This window comes from Accipiter gentilis, chromosome 13, assembly GCF_929443795.1.
Source record: "Accipiter gentilis chromosome 13, bAccGen1.1, whole genome shotgun sequence".
NCBI lineage: Eukaryota > Metazoa > Chordata > Aves > Accipitriformes > Accipitridae > Astur > Astur gentilis.
In genome coordinates, this window is record NC_064892.1 from 9,943,428 (window position 1) to 9,962,964 (window position 19,537).

Genomic DNA, 19,537 nt, shown 5'->3' on the forward strand with positions numbered 1-19,537 from the left:
TTTCATAGGCAGATTTTTACTCACTCCCTGATTCTGTAGGGTTTCCTTTAATCGTACGGTTAGGGAGGCTTGGGAACTGTCAGATGGCTGATTAATATCGGCAGTCCCAGGGAGTGGAGCAGAAGTCAAGGGCACAAGAGCAGGCGAACAAGCTCCAAAAAGTCTCTCTCGCTGCATTATGGTTTTCTCCCTGCTTTTCCCTTTCTCTTGCGGTTGGAAAGAGAGAGCAGCAAAAGCAGATGCTTTACGATCTGCTTTCATTTCTTACAGAGTTGTCTTAATCAATTTCCATAAAGTTGCAAGATCTTTAACTTCTTTAGACCCGTCACTAATTTCATCCCATAAGGAGTTTCCGATAGCATTCCAGGTACTAAGCTCAAAAGCTGTACCCACACTAATTGAAAGGTTTCTGTCCTTGCTTCATTAGTTTTTTAGCTGATTTGTCATCGTCAATTACCATATCCCATAATACGTCTCCTAATCTACGCCATTCACTCTCCTCAAATAATAAATCCGGATTCTTAAAGCATCCCTTAACATGACCTAAAGCAACTAATCCTGAAACTTGCTTAACGCAATTTACCCCCCGCTTTTCTAAAAAGCACTGTAATAATTTTAGGGCTACCTCTTGATCCATTGCCGGCCGGCTTCTTGATACTCCTTGGCGCTACCTTGATTAAGGCACCTCGGTTAAAAAGTCTTTGCAGCCTTTTTCCAGTACCCCTCACTGACGGCGAACCCCTTTTGGACGGTCCAGGCACGAGAGTTAACACACCAACCAAGACGATCAGCGTTCGGTTAATCTTTTGCCCCCCGGTCGCTGCTACCGGTGCTTCTCAGTGTCCGTCGCTCCAATTCCCCTTTCTTCTGTCCCCGTTTGGGCGCCATTTGTTGGAGCGGCGGAGGAATGCACATAAGTTGACCCAATATGAGTGATAGAAGTGATTCAACTTTATTTGCACAGATAGCTCATATTTATACAGTTTGCGATAATTATGCCTACTAGTCCTAATATGATTGGTACATTGCTAATGTTTATTCATTACTAAAACACACCCACTTGTGATTTGCAGCTATGCGTGTTCCGTAACTTTCTCATGGGAACTTCTTCAAAAGTTGCTTATGAAACTATGCCAAGGTCACACTGTCCCTGTCTTTCTCCTGATATCAGCGAGACCAGCTGTTGTTTTTCTCCTGATATGAGCAAGGACAGCAGTCTTCGGCCAAGGCCTAGTCTTGCTGCCCACGCTGACATTCCTTCACACACAACTCTGCTCGCACAACTTTTCCATAGACCCATGTCCTTTCTCATCAAGCCAATTCCCAACAATGAGTATTTCAAACTTTTTGAAACCTCTACTACACTCCCTCAGTGTCGGAGGACATAACAAATTTCCATGTCCTGCTGAGATTTAATTTTCTACTCAAAATAACAATCAATACAATGTCTAAAATGAGGTTTCTCATTCTATTTATATTATTTATTGAGATTTTTTTAATGTAGTAGCAGTCCCATTACCTTGGTAGATGTCAAATAAAATTTACGAATCCTAAACCAAGCTCCCTATTAAGACCACTATTGAGAAGATTTATTCCTTACTATGAGAAGTATTGACAAGTTGTGGAGAACATCCTTTTTGTAGCAATTCAGGCAATGGATTTATGCAATGGATTATTACAACAGCTGCCATCTTGTTCAGAAACAAAAAAATCTCTAGCTTGAAGTTGGTGTTTGTAACAGACAAACATCCTCTCTGCCCTGCACAGAGGAAATAGTTTGCAATCTGTCTGAGGGGTTACAAAACAGTTACGTTTGCAACTTCTTCCTCTGCCTTTTATATCTGAAATATTTAAATCCCTCAGATGCTGAGAGTCTCTAAAGAAGCTAATATCCTCTTAGACATAAGAAAACTGTTAAAAGTTTGTCATGTATAGTAAGTCAGTGTCTTGTGCAGCAAGGCTTTTGAAAAGCTTTAGTTTTCTTTAATATTTAAGAGAAATTATTTTACCTCCATGTGATAATAAAATTATGAAGAGCACTGTATAAGAAAAGGAATGCATTAAAAAAAACTAACCATCAGTATCCTAGCTGTTTTTACAAAGACAGAAACATTTTTTGTACAGTAACGTGCCATTACACTGTGAAAATAATGGCAAGATTTTAAAATGGTAGTCTTCATTAGGCCACATTATTTGGAAATGAGATTAGGATTTTACTATAATTAATCACTTGTATCATCTAGGAACCCTTGTCATTCACTAAGACCTCTTTGGCCTTGCAGCTGTACTAACATGGACCAAAAGAAAACATCAAAGTAAACAGTGTACAACAGTAGCAATTTGGGGGTGGCAGTGCTGCTATGGAATCATAACATATAATGAACCATGGGCTTGACCTAATGTTTTCAGAATATGTTTTACATATAAACTCAGATCTTGCTACTACTGAAATTAATTGAAAAATCAGACTCTATAAGACATTTTATAATTTATTCATCTCTGCATTCAAAAACGCAGAGGTGGTAGATGTCCCAACCCTGGAAACATTCCACATCAGGTTGGACGGGGCTCTGAGCAACCTGATCTAGTTGAAGATGTCACTGCTCATTGCAGGGGGTTTGGACTAGATGACCTTTAAAGGTCCCTTCAAGCCCAAACTATTCTATGGTTCTATGATTCTATGATAGCATAACAAGCAAAAGCCATATTAAAGTGCTAAGTAACTTATGCTTTTATTATTTTTTTTTTTTTTTTACCCAAAGCTTAGGCACTTAATGTAGCGTTCACTACATATCAAGGTGCCGCGATTAGATCACTGGTCAACCTGGACCAGGGAAAGAGACAGATAACACACACGGTGTGAGCGCCAACTTCCCTCTTTTATTGTGCAGTTAATTCCTTTTATACTAACAAGGGCAGACAGGGTTACAGATGTGTCATAGGGCTGCGACTAACCCTCCATCTTTCCGTAACATCGCGAGATCTTCCGGACGCTGAACCCTACATCTCCCCCTCCCTATGACTAACTAGTTTCTATTGTTATAAACAGCTTCACACAAAGAACTAACTGTGTAAAGTACTACAAACACAAGCATATTTCTACAACTAAGTTTAAACACTGTATCTTAAACACACATAAATGTAATCCACACAAATGGTAAATGGAAAGCCAAGGCTTATTGTCTGGGGCATCCAGATTCCCGGCTGTAAGCAACTCTGCAACTCCGCCCCTGACAGCCGGATCCCATAAAGGCATGCGTTGATGGGGTCTGAAAGGGATGTAGTCCGGACAAGCATCGGTCTCCCCAACTGGCCCTGCATCCACTGCCAGAAATTGTAGCAGATACCCAAGGCGACACAAGCCAGGATAGGATGACAGCAATCTATAAAGAAAAACACTCAAACACTACGAGGTTAGGGCAGGATGAACCATATGACTATGGACCCATTTCAGTAGCCCTTCAGGCATCTGTACACAGGCATACCCTCGCCCGAGACAACGCAGCTCAAATGGCCCTTCCCATTGGCGTGTCTGAAAGTCACACACACAGACCAATGGGTAGGGACCTTTCTCTTCCATGCTCGTAAAATGTCACTGCGCCATCGTCTGCTCCAGGTCCCTTCGAACTGTCTGATTTAATGAAGGTAATGCAGTTAACAGAAGACGCTGTATACGGAGAACAGGTACATTATCCTGTAACCAGGAGGGCTCCTCCTGCTCCCCCTCCCTAAGCCGATTGAGCAAGGTCTTTAAGGTTCGATGTGCTCGTTCTACAATGTCTTGGCCGCAGCTATTATAAGGGATGCCATGTATAAGGTTAATACCCCAGGTTGCACAAAACCGTTCCACCTTTTCCCCACTAAAAAGTGCACCATTGTCTGTCTTAGTCTGTTGCGGAATACCTAGTTGAGCTATGCAAACACGCCAGTGTTGTTTAACTGCCAAACTATTCCATTTAGTGTGTGGTGTAGCAAAAATACATCTACTATAAATGTCTACTGTAACATGTAAATGCTACTGTGGCTTAAAAGGAGCATATTCTGCAATATCCGTTTGCCAGATCTGATTTGGCCGCAAACCACGAGGGTTGACCCCAGCCTCCCAAAGGGTTCTTTGGGCACAATGAGGGCAAGCTGCGACAATTTCTTTGGCTTCAGCATGAGAAATATCCATTAGCATCACCAGGCCTCGTGGACCGCAATGCAAAAGGCGGTGTAACGTCATCACGCGTGCCCTTGCTGGCGTAATGTTATCATCACCAACAACAGCCAACAACGTTTGTGCTGCCTGGTCAGCACGGCTGTTCCCTTCAGCTAATGGTCCAGGGAGACCAGAGTTACTGGTAACATGAATAGGGAAAACGGGTACACTACATAACTGTAAGGCGTTCAGCAGCATACGGGCTATCTCCATAGAAGAGGCTAGTGCCCATTCCCCTGCAACCAAAACCTTATATACATACAGTGAATCCATGACCACATTTAAGGGCTCTGTCGGCCAATGTAACAATGCCATGGTCACTGCCGTGGCCCCCAAAAACTGTACTAAGCGACTTGGTTCAGTATAGTCTACCTGGTGACATGCCCCATCTTCTTTCCAAACACAAACGGCTTTGCTGATCTTGGAGGATGTGTCAGTAAAAATTGTGCACTCATTATTAGGGTGTTTTGCCACCTGCTGTGCTGGAAGAATGGGTAAGGCATGCAAGATCTCCCCACAAGGATGGACCTCATGTCCCGCTATTGTCCCCGTAAACTCTGCTAAGGCACCCTGTATAGCAGACACCGCGGTCTGACAGAGAGTTGGTGAATTTTTCATGCCTTGGGGGAGCATTTGCCACTGATACCGTTGCATGGGCACTTGATGGTTCCTTTCCGGGATAGAGAGGGCAAACAGCTCACGATCTTCCATGGTCAATGCTATTTGGGCAACAGGAGGAACTGCCGGAACGGTTGTTACATTGCCCTGAACCTGTCCCTCCTTCTCGGCGGTCAGTTCCACGGAAGCACCAGTTGATCCTGAGTTGTTGTCACTGGGTCCTGTACAAAATTTAAAGGGGAGAGCTCGGACCCCATCCCTCCCCCCATCTCATTTCCCGACATCAGTTCTCGTTGTTTTGTATACCACGGAGCCCCCCACTGGGCCCCGGGTACACGGCAGTCTCGAGCTCTGTGTCCGTGCTTACCACATCTCCAACAGCAGAGGTTGCCCGCCCCCACCTCCTGAGCCAACCCTCCAGGTCTGGTTGCGCAATTCCTCGCTATATGGCCCCTACCCCCACATTGGTGACAGGCGCCTCTACCCCCTTGCAAAACTTGCTTCAAAGGCGCTGCTAGCGGACACGATTCTTGTTGTTGCTCCCTTTCCAGTACGTGACGTATCATTTCGCCCAGCGATGAGCCCGCTGGCAAATGAGAGAGAAGCGCTGCGGTCTGTGGGTTTGCTTGAGCCTTAGCACACTCAACCACAACCGCTTCCTTAGCTGCCTCCGGAAGGTTTGCAGCCTGTACAGCAACCTGAAGCCGATCTAAAAAGGCTGTAAACCTCTCGGCAATCCCCTGGCGGATCTTCACCCAAGTGGGATCTGCTCTGTCCATAGCCGCGACATGTTTAAATGCGGCCAAGGCGGTAGCCGCGACTGCCGCAAAGTCACGTCCGCGCATGCCCTGTGCCTGCGCCTGAGGTGTCACAAACTGCCCCTCCCCCATGAGTTGCTCCATGGTCACTCCTGCCAGGTGGTGACCAGGATCCTGAGCATCAGTCACGACCTTAAGGCACTGAGCTCGCCATTCTTCCTTAAACAACAACAGCAATGATGGGGGCAGAACCCCTCTCATCAGCTGCATCACATCAAAGGGAGCAAGAGGCATTGAAAGCAGACATTCGAACAAAGTGAGTGCCTGCACAGTACTCGCGAGTTCCCGAATGGTCTTTACATCAAAAGGTGTCCACTCATACCCTCCTCGCGCCGCTGCTTGAATAGGGAGAACGACCGGCTGAAACTGCACCCCTGAAAGGCAACATTCTTTGGCAATCAGTCGCCAGTCTGTGCCCTCTCGGGTGCCCTCTTCCTGGCCAACCCCGTCCCCCTGTGTGGGGGGCATTAGCGGCACTGCACGCTCTGCATTCTGTATGACCCCCTCAAGCCTCCGCAACAGACCCTGTACTCTCTGCAAAATGTTCGGTCCCTCCTCTATTTGAGTCTGTGGCGCAGGTTTTGACGGCCTCCGTATTGCACCATCCCCCTTCTCCTTGTCAGAACTATCGGAATTGCCCTGCGCTGGCACTTCGCGCCACTTCCACAAGGACCCAGACGAGGGTTTAACCTGTTCCGGCAAAGGCGCAGTAGACTTAGGCTCAGCAGGCACGGGAGGCTCAATCCCAGGAGGCTCAGTCCGCTCTCCCAGCAAGGGCGCCTGATCTCCCTCACAGGGGGTGTTTCCTCCTCTGCCACCGTGTCCAACCCCCGCAGTCTCCTAACTGCTCCCTCCATGGGTGGCCGTTCCTCCCGCTCTCTCAACTTACAGTATAAATGTCCCTTAACATCCCTGCCTGGAACCCAGTCCAAGAGGCATTCCTCTAAGCCCTTCCAAACCACCCGCCGTAATTCTTCCCAGGAAAACTTCCGAGAAGGGGGGCGTACCAGGCCCCGCTGGTGCCTTTTCAATAGGAAAAACCTCGGTCTCCGCCGCACCTCCCGCGTCCCCGCCCTTAATCAGAGAGAGATCTGTCTGCGAGCCCTGCTCCACGACCGCCCACTCTGTCTGAGTCTGACTCACTGTCCCCGAGGGCACCGTCTCCCACTGTTCCTGAGGCGGTGCCTCATCCGCAAACAAAGCAGCTCACGCCACCAACCAGCACGCCCCGGCTTTCTGTCCTTCTGTAACCACCCTCTCCACTTTTCCCCAAGTTTGTAATCGTTCTGCAGCTCTGCGCTCGGGGGCGAGCGCAGATTGGAGCAAAGACTTCCAAATTTCTCCCCATTTTGGGGGGTTTAAAACTTCTCTAGGAGAACCAATACCTCCCCGGCGCAGCATCCACTGGATGCATTCGCCTGTGGGGCCCCTCCTAATCGCTCCGCGGGCACCCACCTCATTAGCTAACACTTTCAATACCTTAATCACCTGCGCAAGTTCCATCGTCGCCTGTGGGACCGATTACGTCGGGGTCACCACTATGTAGCGTTCGCTACATATCAAGGTGCCGCGATAAGATCACTGGTCGACCCGGACCAGGGAAAGAGACAGATAACACACACGGTGTGAGCGCCAACTTCCGTCTTTTATTGCGCAGTTAATCCCTTTTATACTAACAAGGGCAGGTGGGGTTACAGATGTGTCATAGGGCTGCGACTAACCCTCCATCTTTCCGTAACATCGCGAGATCTTCCGGACGCTGAACCCTACACTTAATATGACTATCCAAACTGCTATCTATCAGTATCTGTTTATTTCACCCTGTTTTCTTTGGTAAATTAAAAAGATTCTTTATCAGTTCACTGGGCCTTAGAAAATATAAAAGAAACAAATAAAGAACTCCTTCCAAACAAAGAGCAATCAGAAAAAAAACCCCTTTTAACTACCAATCACTCTACTGGAATATTCAAAGGTAATTAAAAAAACTAAAATGCAGTCATTTATTAGTTTACATGTGTGTGTGCCATGATAAAATGTGGATATATGTCCCAGGAAATCCAACTTTGTCTGTTTTCTGGTCTTTCTGGTTTTGGTTTGGTATTATTAGGTTTGTCAACATGATAAAGTATGTAATGTAGATGTAACACAGAATAGTTGAAACCCAGATAAAAATGCCTTGCTCTCCACTTTCACTACTGTGATTTTTCGCTCCCCTTTTCAGAAACCAGCATTGCTTACCATATTTTCCCACATTAACTGTATTTTACAAACACAATGTTATGTACTTTAAGATTCTCCGTTTAGATTCTCTTTATATTCAGTACAGAGAAAAAAAATCATTAAATTATTTTGACCTACTTTGAAGTCTGCCTCATGATCAGATAAACTGTGGTTCTTTTTCTTCTGTATTATCTACAAAGGAAGCTGGAGTGAAAAGTTCAAATATGCATGTTTACATTTGGTGAGAGTAATCCCATCTTGGTTCGTATGAAAAAGCTCTGTAATTTACTTTTTTTCTAATGGAGCACCAACAAGAATGAGACTCTGGACACATGCCAGTGTGAAGAAAAAAAAAAAGTAAAAAGCAAAGGGCTACATACTAAAATAAAAACAAAGAAGAAAGTTTAATAGGTTTGGAAATTTTGTATTTAAGGAATATTGTGATCTTTCCAAATATCCCAAAGATATTAAAAAAGCTTCCAAATAGACACTAAAGACAACACTGCATAAAAAGTCATGATAGAATCTCATATTAGAATCCTCATCAAGAGGTGGTGAATTTTTTAAGATAGTGGCTAAGGACAGCAGCTATAAAACCATCAGCTGATTTCCTTATTGCAGTTGTCTAAGAAAAGTTTTCCAAATAAACTGGTTTTGATACTACAATTTGAAAGGCATTTTCAACTTTGACAGCTGTAGAAAATGCAGCCTGTAGGCTGGGATTAAAATGTAGCTTCAGTGTTGGCACAAGGCACATATAGAAAAAGAGAAACAAGCAAACAAGCAAAACCAACCTTGCATGTACATCATTACCTCTCTATATACAGCTATATCTCCCTATATACATCTATATCTCATCTATATATGCATTTATATAAGCCATATAATCACATTAGTGTTAATAAACTGTAGGACTACAAAAATGACCCAATAACTGAAACTGAAAAAAGAAAGGTCTGTGACAATCCCTTTTGATGACTCTATCAATCAATGGAAATGAGAAATCCATGTAATCTACTGATCCATGAAAAAAATTTCAGAAATTTTGGGAGAGTGATTCAGGTGCCTAAGCAGGTGTGTTTTAAATGTCCTTGGGTATCCTACATGACATTTAGGGAAGGTGGTGTGTCTGCTGTTATTTTGTGACTTTTACCAGCCAGCCTTGTGGAGATGTTTTCTTTGGAAAGACTTAGACTTCAGCAAGTCAGTCCCCTGTAAAGCATATAGCATAAATGTCAGGTTCTCAGTATTGTTTCACTAATAGAGTCATAGAATAATTTAGTTTTGAAAAGGCCTTTAAGATCATCAAGTCAAATCATTAACCTAAGACTGCCAAGTCCACCACTAAACCATGTCCCTAAGTGCCACATCTTTTAAATACCTCCAGGGATGGTTACTCAACCACTTCCCTGGGCAGCCTGTTCCAATCCTTGATAAACTTTTTCGTGAAGAAATTTTTCCTAATATCCAATCTAAACCTCCTCTGGCACAAGTTGAGGCTGTTTTCTCTCATCCTATCATTTGCTACTTGGGACAAGAGACTGACCCCCACCTCACTACAACCTCCTATCAGGTAGTTGTAGGGAGTGATAAGGTCTCCCCTGAGCCTCCTTTTCTCCAGACCCTTTTCTGTAACCCCGGTTCCCTGAGCCACTCCTCATAAGACTTGGTCTCTTGACCCTTCACTAGCTTCATTGCTTTTCTCTGGACACGCTCCAGCACTTCAATGTCTTTCTTGCAGTGAGGGGCCCAAAACTGAACACAGTACTCGAGGCGCGGCCTCCCCAGTGCCAAGTACAGGGGGGCGATCACTCCCCTAGTCCTGCTGGCCACACTATTTCTGATAGAAGCCAGGATGCCGTTAGCCAACTTGGCTACCTGGGCACACTGCTGGCTCATATTCAGCTGGCTGTTGACCAACACCCCCAGGTCCTTTTCTGCCAGGCAGCTTTCCAGCCACTCTTCCCCAAGCCTGTAGCATTGTATGGGGCTGTTGTGACTCAAGTGCAGGACCCAGCACTCAGCCTTGTTGAATCTCATATAGTTGAGGTCAGCCCATCAATCCAGCCTGTCCAGATCCCTCTGTACAACCTTCCTACCCTCAACCAGATCAACACTCCTGCCCAACTCGGTGTCATCTGCAAACTTACTGAGGGCACACTTGATGCCCTTGTCCAGATCATTGATAAATATATTAAACAGAACTGGCCCCTGTACTGAGCCCTGGGGAACACCACCTGTGACCAGCCACCAACTGGATTTAACTCCATTCACCACCACTCTTTGGGCCTGTCCACCCAGCCAGTTTTGAAGAGTATGCCCGTCCAAGCCATGATCAGCCACTTTCTCCAGGAGAATGCTGTGGGAAATGGTGTCAAAGGCTTTATGAAAGTCCAGGTAAACAACATCCACAGCCTTTCCCTCAACCACTAAGTGGGTCACCTTGTCATTGAAGGAGATCAGGTTAGTCAAGCAGGACCTGCCTTTCGTAAACCTATGCTGACTGGGCCTGATCTGACTCAGTAGAGCCTTTTCTATTGCACTGCCTTACTAGCTAGTAAAGCCACAGCTTATGATAGCCTATGATATCTAAACTGGTAGTAAAAACATTTGTTTAAGTATATGATTTTTTTCCTGTGTGTTCTTGAAACAAGCACCTAGCAGAGAAAGGAGGAAAAGGTTCTCTAAATATGCTTTTGAATGGAAGTTGAGAGAACATGGAGAAGCCTGAGGAGTACTGATTCTCATAATTTCCTGGAGAATCTGCTAAATTTCCATAAGTATGTGGATATTTTCATCAGCGTATAAATCTCCAGAACCTTATTTTATCACAACAGTATTTTGTTTGCTCAGGACCTGACTGAACCTAAACTCTTTGTGAACTCTTGCCAGCTTATTAGAAAAACACTTTTTACTGTGTTACTTTGTGGCAAGTGAAAAGGGAATGCCTTCCGACTCACTCTTTCATGGCAAGAATAATACTATTTTCTATGCATTTCAGAGAGGTTTCCTCCAGCTTGATAGGAAAAAGTGGAAAATATTTACTTTATATTTCTGTTTTAAAACAAAAGAATTTTATTTAAGCTGTAAAAATAATCCATCTGTTGCTTCTCTGTGATTTTGTACAATTACATTGAGCTTTCTGATGTCAACCCTTATCAAAATAATGAAAAACCTTATTACATATATACTTAAATATTTACAGTTTAAACTTCCTATGTTGTATTGTACAAATGTATATATGTGTATATGTTGCTTTGTTATATATATTGCAGTTGTGTAAACAATAAAGCACACTAAAAACCCCTTCTAAATTCTTTCAGATTCAATAAACTTCAAAATTTTTCATTTTAGAATTAAGTCAGAATTTTCTGGTTAGCAAATAAAGCATTTCAATAGATTGACTGAGTTAGTAATCCTATACAGAGAATATAGTCTGATACAATAAATTTGGATTTGAACATTCCTGTTGTGTACCAGATGGTGTAGCCTAAGTACTATGATGGTAGTTATGACAGTTTTTTCTAACATTATGTGTAGTCAAAGAAATCTTCAACATCATTAGTATTATATTCCTTACAGAAAAGAAACAGTTTTCTGTTATTGACCAACTATTATTCAAAGATATAAAAATAACAGTTCAGATTCATAGAATAAAATATTTCCATAGCCTCTAGAATTCCTTTAACTCACAAATACAAGGGTAATCAGTATTTTGGATTGTATGTTTTTAGGGACAATAATATTTTAATACATGTAATACATTCTAAAATGGGGAGTGTCTTATCCTCATTTGAACTAAATTTGAAGGTTTTCATAACACTGGTAATGGAGATAAGAACATAGAACTGAATCACAGTTTGGATCTCAGCCTTCCAGAGCTTCTGTAATTAACATTTGGGGAAAGAAATGGAAAGAAGTGGATAAGTTTGTTTTGGATACTTCTGAAAGAGACAAGACAGAAATCCTGATCTTAAACCAGACTTCCCTTTACTTTTCCCACTTCCCCTTTTCCTGAGGTATGACTAAATGACATTTCAGAAACCCAGTAACATGATCAACCAGGATAATAAAAATTTCTTTGCCTGTTTTTCTTTCTTTTTTTTTTTTTTTTTTTTTTATTGTTAATAGAATTTGAAGCAGAAAATACTATGTAAATTCTTTTTGAAGAATCACCAGAACTTTCTGCAACATTTTTTGTTTTATTTCTTTGCCATCGTGTTTATATTTCCCAAAAATTGCCATTTACATATTAACAAACTTCTCAAAAAAATTAAAAATTAATTAAGTCTCAACATAAATTCTATGGGTTCATAATAATAAAAGATTTATTCATTTTGGGATGGTAGATTTTGCTCAAAAATCTAGTAATAAAGGAAAGACAATTTATTACTTTTTGCATTTCTGTAAGTCTTTTGTGGTGCAAAGCTAAAACAGGTGTTAAAAATATAGATTCCATGTTTCTGCTATTTCTTATCTCCTTCTGCCTATATCTCCCTTTGCTCTTCCACCTCACTGTACTTGAACAATGATTGTGAGTTAGAATGTTAATTGAAATGGACATAACTAATGAAAAAAAGAATGCTGTTTGTAGATCCACACATTTCAAAGTTATAGTGAACAAAAGAATGCCAGAATAAAGAAAACTGATTAGAAAAAAAGCAAAAAACAAAAAACAAAAAAAACAACAAACCAAACATTGGGGGGAGAGTTGTTTTTGTGAATTGATACTGGCATTTCAATAAACTGCTCTGGTATAAGGTCACGATGATTTACAAAGAAAAAAAAAAGTAGTATCATACAAAAGCTTTTAGTCTTAGGAATACAGAAACAAACAACTCTTTGTGGCACAGATCTTGATTCCAGTGAAGTCAACAGTAAAAAAAAAAATAAAAAAAAAATCACACATCCCATGAGCAATATCTGTAATTCAAATGATCATAAAATACAGACTTCATAACTAGTGACTATGACACAAAAAATGCAAGTAACCAATATTTACTTAAACAATGACAACAGAGAATGAAGAATAGATTTTTAGATACAGGGAATCATGTTTCAAGCCCAGGACTTCTCTATAAAGAAATGGATTTCTTCCAGAGTATTTATTTTCTCATTATTTTTTTCAGCATAATGAACCACAGTGATTACATTCACATGGCTGACTTCAGCTTACTTCCTTAAAATCATGTCCAAATGACAGAAAATCAGCATAAAAAGGTGGTATATTTCCAGTTACTGTATAGCATTACAATGTAGGTACAACTCACAAAAACTAGGGTGACTTGTGCTCTATTTTCACACCCTCAGCCAAGATGGTTGTGACAGCTAAAAAAATAAAACCTGAATCATGCATTAGAATTTAATTGGGCATTTCCAGTTCCCTGATGTTTACTGTGCAAGTAGTCAGCTAGGTTTTCCAAAACACCTAAAGCAATAAGCACATTGCTGATCACTAGTGCTGGCCAAAGGTTTACAAATGGAGAAAAGAGCAAGTGACAAAACACTGCTGTCCCCTCTGAGACATTGCCCCACACAAGTAACATCTCCAACTCTTGGTTAAAGAATGGTAGAATTATGAGATTACATTGAGACATTACCTTTAGAGGGAGGTAAGAACTTTAGTCTGCACAGTTGCATCACTCTGCCTTTGCCTCTGCTACCATTCAGCTTGCTTTGGAGTCGATATTTCACTCCTCCAGACCGGTACCCAGTTAGAGTACATGGGGTTCTCCTTTCACAAAGGGTTGGAATGCTGCTTCTTATGCACTGTGGTCAGTAAAATGAACTAAGTTCCTAAGTGATGTATTAAAGTGGTAACCCCACAAATCTGAAATGAGAGAGGCAGCTAGCCACATCAGTGTGATAGTGAGAAATTTTTAATTTAAAAAACTTTAAAGTAAGAAGAAAAAAGAAACCACTGTCTTGTTTTAAGGTAGATGGTGTCTATTAGCTATTTAGTGCAAACAACTGTGATACATTTCTCCTGTGGTGGGTTGACCCTGGCTGGATACCAGGTGCCCACTAAAGCCATTCTATCACTCCCCCCTCCTCAGCTGGACAGGGGAGAGGAAATATAACAAAAGGGCTCCTGGGTCGAGATAAGGACAGGAGAGATCACTCAACCAATTACCATCATGGGCAACATAGATTCAACTTGGGGAAAATTAACTCAATTTCTTACCAATCAACCAGGGAAGGGTAATGGGAAATAAAACAAAATCTCAACACCTTCCCTCCACCCCTCCCTTCTTCCCAGGCACAGCTTCACTCCCGGATTCTCTACCTAGCCTCCCCTCCCAGTGGCACAGGGGGACAGGGATGGGGGTTACGATCAGTTCAATCACATGTTGTTTCTGCTGCTTCATCCTCTTCAGGGGGAGGATTCATCACACTCTTCCCCTGCTCCAGTGTGGGGTTCCTCCCACAGGAGACAGTCCTCCACGAACTTCTCCAATGTGAGCCCTTCCCAAGGGCTGCAGTTCTTCATGAACTGCTCCAGCGTGGGTCCCTTCCATGGCATGCAGTCCTTCAGGCACAGACTGCTCCAGCGTGAGTCTCCCGCGGGGTCACAAGTCCTGACAGAAAACCTGCTCCAGTGTGGGCTCCTCTCTCTGCAGATCCTCAGGTCCTGCCAGGAGCCTGCTCCAGCGTGGGCTTCCCATGGGGTCACAGCCTCCTTCAGGCACCCAGCTGCTCTGGTGTGGGGTCCTTGGGACTGCAGGTGGAGATCTGCTCCACCGTGGACCTCCCTGAGCTGCAGGGGGACAGCCTGCCTCACCATGGTCTTCCCCACAGGCTGCAGGGGAATCTCTGCTCCGGTGCCTGGAGCATCTCCTCCCCCTCCTTCTTCACTGACCTGGGGGTCTGCATGGAGATAAGAGAGCTGAGCAATACCAGGGGAGGAAGGGCAGCAGGCTGTTGCACAGCACAGCTGTGAGCATGATTGGCACGTGACTGCTGGATGATGACAAGATGCCGCATGTCAAAGCCCATGAACCAATAGACAGCGTGGCTATGGCTCGTGCAGCACGCCTGGCCAGCGAGTGCATGCGTCATAGGCTCCCTGTGTTACAATTGAGGTGTGTTTTGGCACCCACTGGCCACATGTGCCGAAACCCGTTCCTCTGCAAATGTATAAATACCGGGATTTTTCTGAAGAGCACCGGGCTGGTGTATGGCGAGGCCACCATTGCCTCCGTGGGGACACCCATGTAAATCTGGCACCTACAAATTGCTGGGCTGAGCTCGCGGCACAAGACGGCAGAAGAACGTATGGATAGTCCATCTTCCTTGCAGTCCTCGGGTCGGTATGTTAATTTCCTTTACAAGATACCCTTAGTATAACGCACAACTGTAGTTAATAAATGCTTGCTTTTTCCCCTTATAGTCAGAGTGTGTGTGTTCGCCTTCTTGGGAATCCTTGAAACCACCCTAAAACACCTGGCTTGTGGGTGTATAGAGTTCGAGACCATGTGTCTGTAGGATTCCATAATACACAAGGACACAGAGGCTTTATCCTCTAAATTTCTTTACTTATCACAAAAATCACTAGCAGTTATACCTATGATTAACTAAGTGAATGTATATATCAAGCTATTACAAATTATTATCAGCAATCAATAGTAGCAGTGATCAATAGTGTAGCAGTGATCAATGGTATAGCGGCGACCAATTACAGCAACGATCAATAATAACAGCATCCAATGACAGAAGCAATAAAGTATATATAATATCACAGGTGTTGTGGTTTAACCCCAGCCAGCAACTAAGCACCACACAGACACTCACTCACTCCCCCCCACACCCAGTGGGATGGGGGAGAAAAATTGGGAAAAGAAGTAAAACTCGTGGGTTGAGATAAGAACGGTTTAATAGAATATAAAAAGGAGAAACTAATAATGATAACAATAACACTAATAAAATGACAACAGTAATAATAAAAGCATTGGAATGTACAAATGATGCGCAGTGCAATTACTCACCACCTGCTGATTGACGCCCAGTTAGTCCCTGAGCAGCAATCCCCCTGCCCCCACTTCCCAGTTCCTATACTAGATGTGACATCACACGGTATGGAATACACCATTGGCCAGTTTGGGTCAGGTGCCCTGGCTGTGTCCTGTGCCAACTTCTTGTGCCCCTCCAGCTTTCTCGCTGGCTGGGCTTGAGAAGCTGAACAATCCTTGACTTTAGACTAAACACTACTGAGCAACAACTGAAAACATCAGTGTGTTACCAACATTCTTCTCATACTGAACCCAAAACACAGCACTGTACCAGCTACTAGGAAGACAGTGAACTCTATCCCAGCTGAAACCTGGACAACAGGTTACAAATTTATCCCTAGTGAACCAAACTTATCAATAATAAAACACCAGATATGCTTATGATAGCTTACTATATACATAAATATATATATGGTAACAAGTGCATTAAACAGATTCCAGAAGGGGGCCAAACCATACCAGAAGGGAGGCCAACTGTCCCAGAAGTGGGAGGACAAACCAAACCAACCCCAGAAGTGGGCCCAGAGGGGGACCAATAAAATAGCAGTCTCACTTCGAAGATGATCTATGGCACAGATTTTGGAGTCAGCCAGGTGTCCCCAGAGACAGTCCAAGATCTTGTAGAAAGTTCACACAGACCTCTTTAGGAAAAGCAAAAGTACATGCAGCACAGGAATTCTTCAGGGAGTGAAGCTCCATTCTAGATAAAAATTAAGTGGTTTTTATATCACAGAGACATAAGAAGGCATAGGACATCACTACTTTGAGCAGCTAATAGATGATGTTGATTTCTGGTTTTGACCTGAACATCCAATAAACGATGATGTTTTTTACACTTGGAGACTGATTTTTATTTTTTCAGACTGTTTTCCTGTTCTTGCAGTTAAAACGGTCAATGGCAGTTACTGATCCTTACTTTCTCTGGATGTTTTCCTCTTTTTCCAGGCTATTTTTTCACCTTTTCAGTTGATAAATTGCAGTTACAGTTCCTTGTATTTGGGCTTATTGATGGTATCTCAGGATGTCTCCATTTTCAAGGTACCCAGCTGTACTTCAAAGATGCCAGCTGCACTTCTCAAGGATGCTTCTGATTAACAGGCCTAGTTCCCAAGCTAACAGTTCCCAGGCTGGCAGGGATTTTCTCTGTCAGTATTTCAGCAGACATTTTCTTCTGTTCAGTAATTTTCCCCTTGTAACCAGGTCATCTTTATGGCTGCTCACATCAGGCCTATATACATGTTTATGTAGTCATGCCAGGGTACCTACAATGACACTTAAATTAGTGAGTAAAAATAGTCTAGCTGTGTAGCCTTTCCAGGCATGCTCCAGGGATTCAGATGAGTGTCAAATACACAAATCTTTGGATTAATCTTTGACACTTTATCAAATCCTAGTCAGCACATTAAAAAGGAGACATGAGTAATTTCAGCATGAACTACATGTGCCTTGTGAGCAAATGCAAAATCTCATAGTAGAAGGCATATGTTAGACAGAAAAATGAGAAACAATACTGAAATAACATCTGTTTAATTTAAAATAATATTGTGTTAAATGACACATCCCAAAATCTAATTAAAGCATCAACATTCTACAAACTATTGTAAATTAATCTGAGCTGACAAAGGCGGGGGGGGGGGGGGGGGGGGGAGTTTCAAATAATAGTATAGGACCCTGTAATTTAGTACTTGACAGTCTTAAATTCTGAAAAAATACTAGAAATAAGTGGAACTGAATTCCAGAACAGGTGTAAGAAGTTGTTACTGTCAGTAAAAGAACACACTTAACAAAATATATTCTTGAAAAAATATGGTGAACATATTCACATTATACGCATTATAAGACTACAATAATAGCTTGACTATGGAGCATTACATAAATAAATGAATGCAAAGCCTTTCTCTAGACGTGAAGATACAGCTTAGAACAGATGTTCATGTGTACAGTCATGTGTGGGCTCTCACACAGATCTTAGAAACAGCTCCTAAATGTGAAAATACATGATAAGTGGGAAGCTAGGATTCTTGAAAAGTTCAAGGTGTCTGCAATATCCACTTTGATGGATGACTATAAGAAACACTAAAACATACAGTCTTGCCAAATCACAGCAAGGCTGCAAAATAATGTTCTAAAAGCTAGTATTATTTTCAGTTATTACTTCCTTCAACTCCTTGATATAAACCAGTAAATAAAATAGTTTTTAAAAACTGTGGATAGTGGCAGAGAGGTTAGCTGACTGAAGAAATTCACAGAAGATGACAAGGGAGAATAAGGATGAACAGTGACATGAAAAAACATAGGAAGTAGTCTTGTAGAGCTCGGGAAAACTTTCAGTAAAAAGCGTCTGCTTGTTGCCTGATAAAATCCTTGTAGCTTTCTGAGACCTTGTAAAGTTGGCTCATCTGCAGGACCAGTAGGGATATAGTGGGTATTTTGCTAAACAGTATTTCTGATTCTTTTTATCTCCAGGATGGTGCCATGTCTTGGCAGTACTGATTATCACTTCAAAAAGTGTCTTCTCTCTTGGTCTAGTATAACACATCTGAGGCTCTCAGTGTGGGAGAAAGGGGTCTGAGAAATACAACTGGGGACTGAATAACATGAATCTAGTGCTTTATTCCTAGGTTTGCCCCTCATTCCCTCTCAACCTGCACAGTGTCATTTCCTCCCCTTTGTTTCTCCTTGTTCTTTCACACTATGGGAATCACACACACATGCATAAAGCACTCTTTCAAAGCTTAGCTAAATGTTGTTAATTCATCAGATAACAGCCACTATAAAGTGCAAATATTAACAATGATTTTAAAAAGCAGATTATTCAGTACTGACTGCACTTTTCAAGTGATGTTGCTTCTGGAAGAAAGCAGCAACTCTAGGAATAATAATGTAATGACCAAACACTTCATCCTGCCAAGAAAGCTTGGCAAGCTGTTTGATATTTGAGTAGAATGTCCAGCAGCTCAGAGGAAAAACACCAATAGTTTTAAAGCTGTAAGTGGATTCAGGGGTACAGAATTATTTAAAATCATCAGTGTGTTCAGAGCAGCTGAAAACGGAAATTAACATTGTCTTGTTGACCCACCAGACAAAGCTTAGCTTTTATTTGTACTTCTTTGAAATCATAAATATTTAATGTGATATAAAGCCCTATGAAATCAATAATAAAATTCCTATTAACCTGAACAAACTTAGACTGGTAGGCATATAGCCTATGACTTTAGGTTAACAAAATTAGAAAATTATCAGTAATATTACTGCAACACCAAGCTGAGCCAAACTCCAGAATTTAAATACACAAATTAATTTTAAGAGCTACTTAATAATTGTCTTATGTTTTAGTAGAAGGAACACATACTTTTTTTACTAGTCATCTTATTTTAGCTCTGTGTAGTTTTCTCAGGTTTCAGTAATTTCACATTTTGCCCACAACTATGAAAGCTAGAAATCATGTGTGAATTTTATGATGCTTTTCAGCACCTATTAATGTTCAGCACTTACTCATAGTTAGAAAAAATGCCAGTATTGTGTTGCAACTACAAAGCAGACCTTTTAAAACCAAATAATCCACACCCAGGAATTGAGAGTCAGCTGAAGAACTTCCATACCCATTTACCTAATCTTTCAATAATTCAGAAAATAGAGATACAGTTGGTTTTCTCCCATCACATGAATAT